Here is a 12058-nt window from a genome sequence, read left to right as displayed (position 1 = left end):
ATGAGTCTGTTTTCTGCACTCACCAGTCTTTGTGAGAGTGCTCGGCTTTGCTGTTCCTTTACACGGTCCCAGACTCCCCCTCATCAGAGCCCAAAGCTGCGGGCTGTTGCATGACTGTTAAAAGAACTGTCAGGGTGAGGGAGCTAGGGGTGTGTGGGTGTGTGTTGGAAAGGATATTTATGAAAAAGCCACAGGTGTTAATACTTATGGTGACTAATGAATGGGAAATACTGAGGGGCAGCATACCTGGGCAATTGCGTTCCACATTACCTGTCACGACTGGTAAAGCCCAGTATGCTTTGCATGTGAGCAGAGCTATACTTTCATCTGTTTCTAAAAATGAGTATGACTTAAATAAAAATGCAATGTGTGTGCTAGCCCAGGCACAATTCGGCATTCTGTGCTGCAGGGCTGGCCTGATAGTTTTGAACAAAAGCAGCATCCATCCTATGTTGCCACATGCACACGGTAGGGATGTGCCAGCGTCTGTCAGAGCCCATGGTGGCACGAGCATCTCGGCAAGGATGTGGTCTTACCAGAGGAGCGCTGGCAGTCTGTATGAGCGTTATCTCTGGATCTAGCGTTACACAAGGATCATTAGGTAGCTCTGTCCCATCACTTGCAAGCTTTTGATCCTTTCTGTTTAAGTGGAGTTCCAAGGACAGAAATGTAGGAGCTGGCTCTACACCATTCCTTTATATTAATGCTGTTCCAGCTGTGCCGTTCACAATAGTTCGTCACTCTTTTAATCTCATAAGTATGTGAAGGAAGCAGAGGTGGTTATTGTCTCTGTCTTTACCTAAAAGCCAGCATGACTATGAAGTAAAAAATTAGCTTGCTGATCTGCAGTTCTTCCAGCGTTACCCCAATGCAGAGCACACACACAGAATTTCTATGCTAATTCCAGCGGAGAAACACTTGTAAATACTGCGGTCACGTTTCCAGTGCTGTTGTCCATTTATGTTCTATACTTTTTTTCTGAGAGAGCAAAATGCATATGAGTGTGCATGATATGAAAGAAGAATTCCTACAAATTGAATATTAGGTTGCTGACACGATGTAGTCGATTACTTTTTTAAAAATGCTAAATACAAGGCTTCCAGGGCATATGCAAGATTAAATAATTTACCAAATAATTTTCGTATTGATTTAATGTTAATGAAATGTTAGCTGTCAGCTCTATGACTCCATACATATTCCTTCCTCATTGGAAAAAAAGGGAATATAGCCTTGCTGCAAAGATCATTTGGAGTGTCGCAAATAGAACAGAAAATCCCTTCTGAAATAACAAGTACAGCAAAATCCCATGGAAAAAAAAGATTACTCCAATCTTAGCTAGAATCTGTTTTTTTTTTTAAGAAAGACACTGTAACTTAGAATCAAAAATTTAAAAGACATCTTGAAATGTGTGGGAAACTCCTGATACACACACACACAAGTATATATACACGTACACAGACATATATACACACATTACCAGCAATGTCTTCTCACTCTTCATTTTATACAGTGAGGGGATGTACTTGGAGATTTGTCCTTAAGTATGGATCTTGTTATGAAGTGAGTAGGCTCCATCTGAAATACGGAGGATCCAGTTCTGGTTGAGTAGTCACGAGAAAGGACTTTGAGTGCAGTGAAGCCAAAGGGACAAAGCTGAACTGAACTGCACTCCCTTATTAGAACATAAGAATAGCCATATTTGGCTGATGAAAGGTCCGGTCAGTGTGGTATCTTATCTCAAATAACGGCTGTTAGACACGTCTAGCATAAAGTAGAAGAACAGGGCAAAGCACACCATGAAACTTTCATTTCTGTTCCAGTTATTGTAGTACATCTAGCCCTTATCTGCATGCATAAAGGAAGTGTCAGCTGTTAATACCCTTCCCTTCTTTCTTTTTATATACGATATCAAAGATCATTTTTGTCCTCTCCTCCATGCCAGAACAGCTGTGTGATCCTGAGAGGTTCTAAAAGCTTTGCCCTGGTGCCTGAGCAGTTGTGGACAGGGAGAGGGACAGGAGGGTTATCCAGGATGCGCTGTTGCGAGCGAGGCAGCACATTCCCACCCTGCAGATAACATTTTATTGGGGGGGTTTGGCCAAAGTCTGAGGAGAAATACACAGTCCTCACTGAATACAGGGCCTATTGCTCTTATTGTGTTCCATTTAGAGGTCACATGCCAGTGACTCAGAGGGCTATGTTCTTCATCCTGGAAATCAAGACCTAATATTTGTGAATAATTAAATGCAGGCTTCTCCTATTTCACACGCATCTTAACTTTAAATTTATAACTTGTTTTTTAGGAAAATAAGAATGTTTTTGTCTCCCCTAGCTTAATGTAATTTATTTCTGTTTATTTCTTCATTTTAAATGTCAAATACAATATAAAACATTTACATAATACATTTAGATGTTTTGTACATTTTTGGGCTTTGTAAATAATAAATTGTTTTTTATCCAACCTCTATAAACGGAATAACAAATATATAACATCACATTCATAAGACAGAATAAGAAAAATTAGATCTTACATCTTTAATCATATTCTGAATATAGTAATTTAGCACTTCTTAATCTAAGACTACTAACAAATCTATTGCTTCCTAAAGTAGTCAGGGGAGGGTCTGGCGACAAGAAATTATCACAGCTAGAAGTATCTACTTTCCTTGTAAATGTTTGTTGGGTAAATGGGAACTAAAATGTTAGTGAAACAATCACATTTTTCAACCCACTATTCAAATTATTCTTACTGTTAACATAAAAACCGTTAGTGTTTTGACTGCTGATGTAGCTGTAACTTGTCCAAAAGTCATAGAAAGAAAATGCATGGCAAACTATTAGCATTTTCACTTCTCATTAAAGATGTAAAGAATATAAAAAAAATCTAAAAATAGAACCAGTAATATTTTACTCCTAAAACAACAAAATGTGGGAGAAAAGGCTTTTACAATGGCAGCAGCTCCTACACACTGAATAGCAGCTGGTAGAGCCCTATTTAGAAGACTTTTGTGCGAATGCTACGCTGAACAAAATGTGGAATTTAAGCTGTTGTTAAATGCAGATAAAGGTCAGAGATCACGATCTCCAGAAATGATCGTTTGCAATATTTCTAGCTTCCTTTGTGCGCAGAAGGTATGTGCAATGCAAAAAACTAGACAATTCACTGCAAAATAAGGTTTTCTTGGCAACCGGGAGGAATTTACTGCTCCTAACAAAGACCAGCATACAAATGGGTGTGAAATTCAGACACCGACAACTGTTGGAAAAGAATTGCAGAATAGTATTTGTCTCGCATCAGCTGGCTGCTAAGGAAAGGATATAATCTGTCATTTTTTCTAGGAAGTTTCCCCTTCATTGCTGGAGCTCTTTCTTACAAGTTCACGCTCAGAATTTGTAAACTTCATTTTTAGTTATAGCCATTTACAGATGTAAATAATGTAACAGAAACTGTAGTTCATACATATTAACAGATCCGTCCCATTTACTTTTATTATAAAAATATATCTAAAGATTCCTACCCACACTGTTGTAGAAATGCAATAGCACTTACACAGTACATTTATTGTCTTATCTATTAAAAAATTAACATTTGTATTATGTTTTGCATGATTTTTTTTTAGTTTATTTTTCATATATCCTCCAGTGAATCACAGATATGTGTTTTGGTTTGACCTGTGCCAATACTGACATCTTATCATGCTCTTCACATTCGAATAAAAACTAATACTGCATCTCGTCTCTGATAGTGGAGTGATTACTGATATATTTGAATTGGTCCTGCAGACTTTACTCAAATAAATAAGCTTTGTATAGACAACTGACAATTTAATATTAAACTTATATTTACAGATATTACTGACATCATCTATAAGACAGGCTGTGCCATTAAATAATTAGATCTCTAGCCTGATTATCAAGCAGCTGCCCTTATATGCTGTGTGGGTGATGGAACTTCTCACAAACCATAAAGGTTAGCACACTCATAAATCTTTCTAATGCTAGAGGTTGAGTAGCAAAATATAAAATTGTATTGATATGGAGATACTGGCTGTACAAGCAGTGTGTTCACAAGTTTGCCACAGGAATTTGGGCTTGGGCACCATTCCCACATATTAAAAAGTATGTTTTATAATTTATTGAAAAAATACTGGTTTTCTCTGGAAACAATTTTGGGATAGCTGTTTTAAGTGGTTTGGAAATGTAGCCTTGTTTTCACTCACTGACTACCTTGAGATCTTGCCACTTTACTGGACTAACTACAATAATTTTTTTATCTTGCAAGGGCTGAAACATATACAGTCAGGTTGCTTGTATAATGTATACTGCGTTTCTCTTTTCCAGTGAGACCTGTGCAAAAATAGAAAGCAGTTTATTTTCCTTTTTTCAAGTGTACATAGTCTTAATGTATTTGTATAAATGCACCAAAGCTTAGCTCTAATTAATATCTAATATATTTATGATCAACAAAAATATAAACAATGATTCCAAGCCATTTTAAATGTTTTCAAAAAAGGATTTCTCCAAAGAAAGTCAAACTGCGTAGGATTAACTTATGATTGTGATGGTAATTTAAATAATGTTTTAAATGGAAAGTGTACGTAAGAACCACCTTATGTATTGGCATGCACGGAAACGCTTGCAATCATTTCTGCTTATATTGCTTGCCTGTAGAGCACCCGGTAAATGTATTGTTTAGTACATAAAACCAATTACATCTGCTGGTAGCAAAATTAACATATCTTATTTTGGGTTTCAGGGAAGACAGAATTCCTCATGTAAGCTGTTTCAGAGTACATATGGATTAGTACAGGGCTATTATACCCTCTTTTCATCTGTTATAGCAAGTTAAGAATTCTGTTTCCCTTCAGATGAAGCTCCCTGCACCTGCAACATAACGGGCTTTGACATAAATCAAAATAGGCAGAAAGAAAGACAGTTTTTATTCCCCAACAGTCCAGTTTTATGCCAGTGGAGCTTTTCTGGTTTGAAGTCAACTATACAATAAAAGAATTACAGAATGTCAACTTGTTTTAACAAACCGGAAATTCACACCCCTCTGCTGAGTTTTACTTTGGGGTCGTTTTCAAGACTGGGTGGGGAAGCAATGGATGACACCAACATACTTTTGGCCTAGAACAAATAGGAAGATCAGTTCATGGCAACTGAGGCGGTTTCGCTGATCTACTAACTTCCATTTTTGCCTGACATGACACTCCTGCAGTTCACAGAAGATTTCTTCTAGAAATTAAATCTCACCACTGGGTCATATACTTTCTGAAATCTTTCAAACATTTGCCCACATGAAGATCCTTGCAACTTCTTTGACTGAAATATATTTTGGTATACTGACATTGAGTGCGTTCAGAACTGATGCAGATAAGATTTTTGGTCCTGGATTTAACTTTGGCAAATCTTTTGGCAACCCAAACTTGAATTTCATTAGTAATACAAACTGGAAAGTGTTCACTTGTTGAATAAAAACTCGCAATCTGTTTCCTTTGATCGTATCTTCTTCCCTACTGGCTCGTCTTTGGGCACATGGGGACAGCCTGCTCCTAAGCCTTTAAGACTTCCTTCTAGAAGAATGCCCAGCCTTCCTGGACTCCCTTACCCTTCAGGACTGCCTCCCAAGGGGCTCTTGTCAACCAGGCTCCTGAACAGGCCAAAGTCTGCCCTCTGGAAGGGAGGGAGTGCTCCCACTTAGAGTGCATTTGATTGTGGTGGTGTGATTGACCTGCTTGCTTATGAGTACCACTAAACATCATCTTCCATGCCTGTGATTTTCCTTCTATTCTTTACCTTGATTAAATACAGAATTGCAAAATACTTTTGGAAACAAATTTATACAAGCTAGTGTTTGCTTAACGCAGTGTCAGAAGCTTGAGATGTGATTAAACTGACACCATCCTGTAGCTATGGATGTGTTGAACTGCATTCACTAAATAGGAATGCAGTTTTGTTTTGCAGAAACCTTATGAGTGCCTATAGAAGTGGATTAGGTGCTACGGTGGCCTGGGTTGTTTTTTCTTTATATATATAGATATGCATATTTCTGCTGAGCTTTTGAAGTAACATATGCTAATGGAAGGCACAAGGTCCTATGTAAACCTGCAGAATAATTTACTGACATATCAAACCAGCTGAATCACTTTTAAACAAGAATTTAAATGGTTTTCACCTTTTGGAGCAAAGACTTAAGAGGAAGAAAAAAAAGGGGGCTGCATAGGAGAAAATACTCTGAATGTGGTAAAGACGGACACTTTAAAGCACACCTGAATCAAAACAACAGACCATTAACAGAGTTATTATAGTTAAATACTGATCGATTTGTAATACTGGTGTAATATGTTGCTTCTTACATGTAAGCAGTGGTATAGATATACAAAAGCAAGAGCTGTTGTAGCTGGGAATAAGAGTGAGTTCTGTGGCTGCATGAAGTTACAGCACCAGTGAGTTTGACGCTGTGACCTCCATCCCACTTTAATGTTTCCCAAGATTACATCTGTGCTTGTGGTCTGGATGCTCAGAGTGGGAGATGTGCAGTGTATCTATCCAGTTAGGACTTATCCACAGGAACAAGTTCTTGGAGCTAAACAAGATCCTGCCTGTTTGCTGAGCTATGTGCACCCTGTCAGAGGGCCCAGTCTCAGACCTCGGTAAATGTTAGCTGATGTATCCTAATTTAACCCTCTTCCCTTTCAATGTAAGCCAAATTAACCTCAGGTTTGCTACAGGTCAGGAGCACCTGTGGGTAGTTAGGATGGCTCAGCTGATACGCTGTTAAATTCCAGTACTTTGAGCCTCCATCTTCTTCCAGCTGTCATTAGGGTGTAGCTCAAGGGTACCACAAACTTACCTGTACCAGCATTGGCAAGGTCCATTCCTCCTGCCTAGCCACAGGCCTATTCAAAGGCACTAGTACTGGTGCAACCTAGTGATGTTCTGGTTCAAGGACCAGATCTGGCCATAACCTTTTTACTATTTACTGTGTTAACTGTCTATCCTTAGGCTGGTTCCATGGGCAGCTGATCTCATCTAGTGTGTCATGACTATCAAAAGGTAATCTCATTGCCTTTTCCACCTGTCTGTCCTTGCTCATCCCCTTTCCTGCTCCTCTTTAGCTCCTGACTCTCAGCTAGTGGGTATTCACAGATCATACCCTTCCTTTGTACTGATTATCCTCTGTGATTTTTATGTGTGTGAATATATATCACTAAACTGCTGAAAACAACCTAGGCCATTCATGCTGTAACACAAGAAGTACAAAGAAGACAAATGCAAATACTCAGATTCAGAAACTTGGGAAACAAGCTATTTAGACTAAACAGAAAAACAACAGATCATTCTTAAATAATGACAAATTGTCAAAAACGCGAACTATGACTTTCGATCTATAAGAGGAGTTAGGCATATAATACAGGAATTGCATCTTTTTGTGGTCAACTGACCCCTTGCCTAGCAGAGGTAAAAATCAAGTTCAGTCTTCTTCTGGGGAAACTCTCTCATATATTTTATAAAATGTCCTTACATTATACTATTGACTAGGCTGTGTATATGAGAAAGCAAGGAGAGCAGGTCCTGACATTGCAAACCGTTATGCAGAAAAAGGTTAGAAATAGTTCAATATCCATGAAACCAGGAAATAACATTGTCTCTTTTAAAACATGATTACCTTTACCACTAATAATAAGACATATTCACATATGCATAGTTGGTTTGTTTCACAGCAACAAACTATTGTTCTGGATGAAAAGATAACTTTTACATATAGATTTTCACATCCAAGACATTATTTAAAAAAAAAAAGGGTCTATTGGGAATGTTAATAGGGGTAAATGCATTTAGGAAGGCCTCATCCAATATCCAATTAGAAGAAGCGTTTCTTCCAAAGACATCATTTTCTTTTGCTGATTTACTGTATTTTCTTCCCTTTCTAAGAACTATAGTTTTGTAGTGCATATATTTCTCATGCCTTATTAACACTTCATACGTGGTCCATGAGTCAATGCCTTAGTGATACTTTCAGATATATTACCTGTAGCATGAAGCATACATAAGCAGTAAGGACCTGTTGGATCTTTTTGAAATACCTGCTCTTCTCGTACAGAAAAAAAAAAAAAAGATGGTCTTAACCCCAACAGAATGGAAAGTAAGTTGGCAGGAAACAGGACATTAGACAATAAGAGCATATTTCTCACTAAATAGACAGTAATCTCAGCAAAAGGTCATCGTGCATTTAAAGACTGAATCCTAATCCACGTGTATAGGAGACCAATGCAAAGACGGTTAAGATGCACGTGCCTGAAGATTTCTAAATGCAAGATTCTCTTTATGAGGTTATCCTGGGAAATACATTGCTTGTGTACATTGGCAATTCAGCAGATGGCACCCTTTCCTCTGAGTAACTTAAGTGCTAATGTCCTGTACTGTAATGGGGGACAGTGTTCTACAGGTGATAGGCTGCTTCTTTCTCAGTTTGGACATAAAATCAAGATCCTTAGTGTTTGCAATTACATATTCTAGGTCATTATTTGCAAGAGGTAAAAAAAATAAAATAAAATAAAAAATGTGTGTACTCCTTATATCCTCATTTGGGAAGTACGACTCTTTGTCTTACTTTTTGCAGTTTCGGATTTAACACTATTCCTCTTTTAAATGGTCTGTTATGTTGCCATATATTGTCAAATGGATGAGTTCCACTTCAAGAATGGATTCAGTCAGCACTGAGTGACAGGATCCCTACATACAGTTTGCATTTTGTCTTGTTATCTTGCAGTTATAAAATATTTTGACTCTTCAGGATGAAAATTGCTAAAGATACGTAAAATAATTACTGCTGTAATAGAGATACTGCAAAGACTGTGTACATAAAACGTATTTAGTTTTTAATTGAATTTTCAAGTATAAAAAATAAGAATAGCCAGAAACAAATAAGGAGAGAGAGTTCTAAATGCAGTCTGTCAACTACATAAATCCGTTGGAAACTTCTAAGTTTAAGACCGCTAGGTGGGGTTGTAAACAATATTGTATTGGTGTTATTTGTTAGATTTCACTGAAACTATACGCTGCCAAAAATGTAATCTCCAAGAAATAAAGGAAGCAATAGTACACTAATAAAACAGAAATAAGAGATTCACAGTAATTTATCTTAAAATACCAAATCCCCTATGTAGGTAGAAAAAGGTTTCTAAAACATACTTCAGGCTCGATGACTCTATTATGTAATCACACAATATCACGTTGTGCCTTTTTTTCCCCTCCTTTTTGTATCTTAGTATCCATTTCCCTCACTGATGCAGCATGTTTTTCCCCCTTTGTTGTAAAAGTTTGTTAGCAGCAGTTGACACAGTAACGCTGACTGGTAAAATCAGAAACCTTGTGCTGCAGTAAAACCTGATTTTGATGTACTCTTCCTATTTCTTCTTCCTCTTGTGAGGAAAACCATTCAGATGAGTAGACCTTGCTCTGGGAAGCTACACATTGAAGCAATTTTATAACGTAATTTTTATTGATTAACTGTATCTCAGTGATGTACAAAGAGGGGCAAAACCACACAGCAAGACAAACTGTACCACCCCAATCCTAATACTCTCAAACTGCTTTTAAATACCCTTTAAGAAATTCCTTCGTTGCAAGACATTATGATGCTTTGTTGTGTAATTTATGTGTACTTTTTGAACACAATGTGAAAAGGAGAAGGTCACTTATTGTATCACTGAAATGGTGAGTGTATATTCTGGGGATAAGTTACCCTCTTTGAGTGTATCCACTACATCTTCTAATAAATTTACTCCTTTTGTCTCCCTTGCAAATAAGGCTTGCATCCATGTAACTGCATGCAAAACCACCAGTATTGTTCGTTTATATGTCATTATCAATGTTAAAGATTCTTTTTAAAATATATTAGAGATTTTCTTTTCATTTACATTTACAAAGGTTGATGTTATTTTCTTTTTTCCTTCTGAGTTTTAATCAATTAAGCATTGGTCAGCTTTGAAATCAGTCATAGATTTTTTAACTGTCTCCTCCTCATCTTCAAGATCATCTGTCTTCTTAGCTCAGGCTATAATAAGATTTTAGCATATTGCTGAACAAGTAACATTGTCTGGAATTTAAATAATGTAGATCCAGTAAGAAAAATATTTGCATCTGAGGAAGAGCGGATTGAATTATGGATTATTGATCATCTGTGAAGTTAAAACCCCTGGATTTGAATCTAGTTCCAGAGAGCAAAATAAGGGTCTGACAAAAAGAAAGCTTATATCTTAAATGTTTTATAACAACTCTGTCTACTTCTATTTACTGTGCAGAATTATAATATTCTCATGCTAATATATTTAGATTCCTGTGATTACACTTGACATAATTAAATTTAGAATGTGTTTTGTTTGGAAGGTGTCATTTAGCCTCTGCATTATTGTCATTTAATAAGATAAAGAACAAATATGGTAAGAAATACCCATCATTTCTCATAATTTAAGGCACATTCATGGAATTAGTTAAATCAATATATTTTATTTGAAATCAAAACCATAGGTTCTTTTAATTGCCTTAATAAATAAGCGTGTCTGGCAGTTTCACATGAAGAGATAATGCAGGGGAAAAAACAACACATGATTTTAGTTCCATCGCAAAACTCTATAAGCTGAGAGTGGTGCAAATAAATACAGTACTCCTTTAAAATAATCAGTCTGCATTTATCATTGTCAGCTCTAAAATAACCAGTTACGGGTAATGTTTACTTTATGATAAACAGTCATCCAAGCAATTATCCAAAACAAATATATGCAATTAACATTGATTATGGTCCTGAATCCAAATAGTTCTTGACCTCAAAAAAAAAAAAAAAAAAAAGGAAGAATCGAAGAAAAAAACCAAAACCTGAACGACCAGAACAGGGGAACTGAGTTTGCATATTGCACCCTTCCAGCAATTTCGTCAGAAATCATTTAGGCAACAGTTCTAGACTTTTAGAAGCCTACAGCCATCTGAAGATTCATACAGGATTTTTAAAAGTCCAGATAAAACTGATGTTCAAAGCCCTGGGCTCACAGATGCCTATTTGATTGGCATAATATTAAGTGCTTTACAAGAATCCAAATTGCTGTTTTCTGTCTAAGACTGAAAGAGAGGTTATATTGTGGCTCTACAAAGGTTCCTTTACTAATAGGCTTGGTGCTTTTTGCAGTGTTTTCTCATCAGACAGGTGGTTATTATCCTGGCCTGAGATATTGGTGACAACGATCCCTACAACTATCAGTGGGGCTCTCTGTGCCCACCGTCACCTGTCATTACATGCTAAGGCACAGCAGTTTTGGCTGATACAGCGTTTGGAAAGAAGTCCTGCAGTGTGAGGTAAGTGCACTGCCTGTAGAAGGCTAATGCTTATGATGCTTACTATCTGTCAGGATTGCTTCTGAATGATGGAGAAAAAGGTGACATACGATGAGGGGAAAAATTAACCGGTAAAACAGTAATTCACTTAATGACAGTTTACTTATTCCACCCAACTTGTGTTGCACATCTCTTTCTAACGTTAGCAAAATTGTTCTCTGTGTTCTTTGCTTCCTCTGTGTTGTATATACTTAGCGACTGATTTGGAAGTCCTCCAAATACAAAGTGGAGTAGCTTTCTTAACATTATACTTGATCAACTATTTATTTTCCTTTTTTGTCCACTTTTGCCAAATATATGCTTCTTTCCATTGGTACTTTATAACGAGAAAAAGGAGGATCCTGTTAGAGCCAACAACTCAAGAGTCATGAGAAACCATGACTATTGTCAAAATAAAAAGAACAGATAAACATGAGAAGCTTGTGTCTTTATCACGTCGGGAAAAAAAAAGTATGATATTATTTTGAGGAAATTTCCTCCATTTTGTACTAAAAATACTGTGTCTATCCCAGTGTCTTCTCCAATCCTCTGCAATAAAAGAATACAGATAGCAATACGTACGTGTTCCTGGAGGAGTCTGCAGTCAACCATATGCATTAGGGACCCAGCAAAACAGCTAGTCCCATACTGCTGGAAAACATGTGAATGCCAGGAAGCAACTGCT

This window comes from Larus michahellis, chromosome 7, assembly GCF_964199755.1.
Source record: "Larus michahellis chromosome 7, bLarMic1.1, whole genome shotgun sequence".
In the NCBI taxonomy this organism is placed as follows: domain Eukaryota; kingdom Metazoa; phylum Chordata; class Aves; order Charadriiformes; family Laridae; genus Larus; species Larus michahellis.
Note: the sequence above shows the minus strand (reverse complement) of the source record.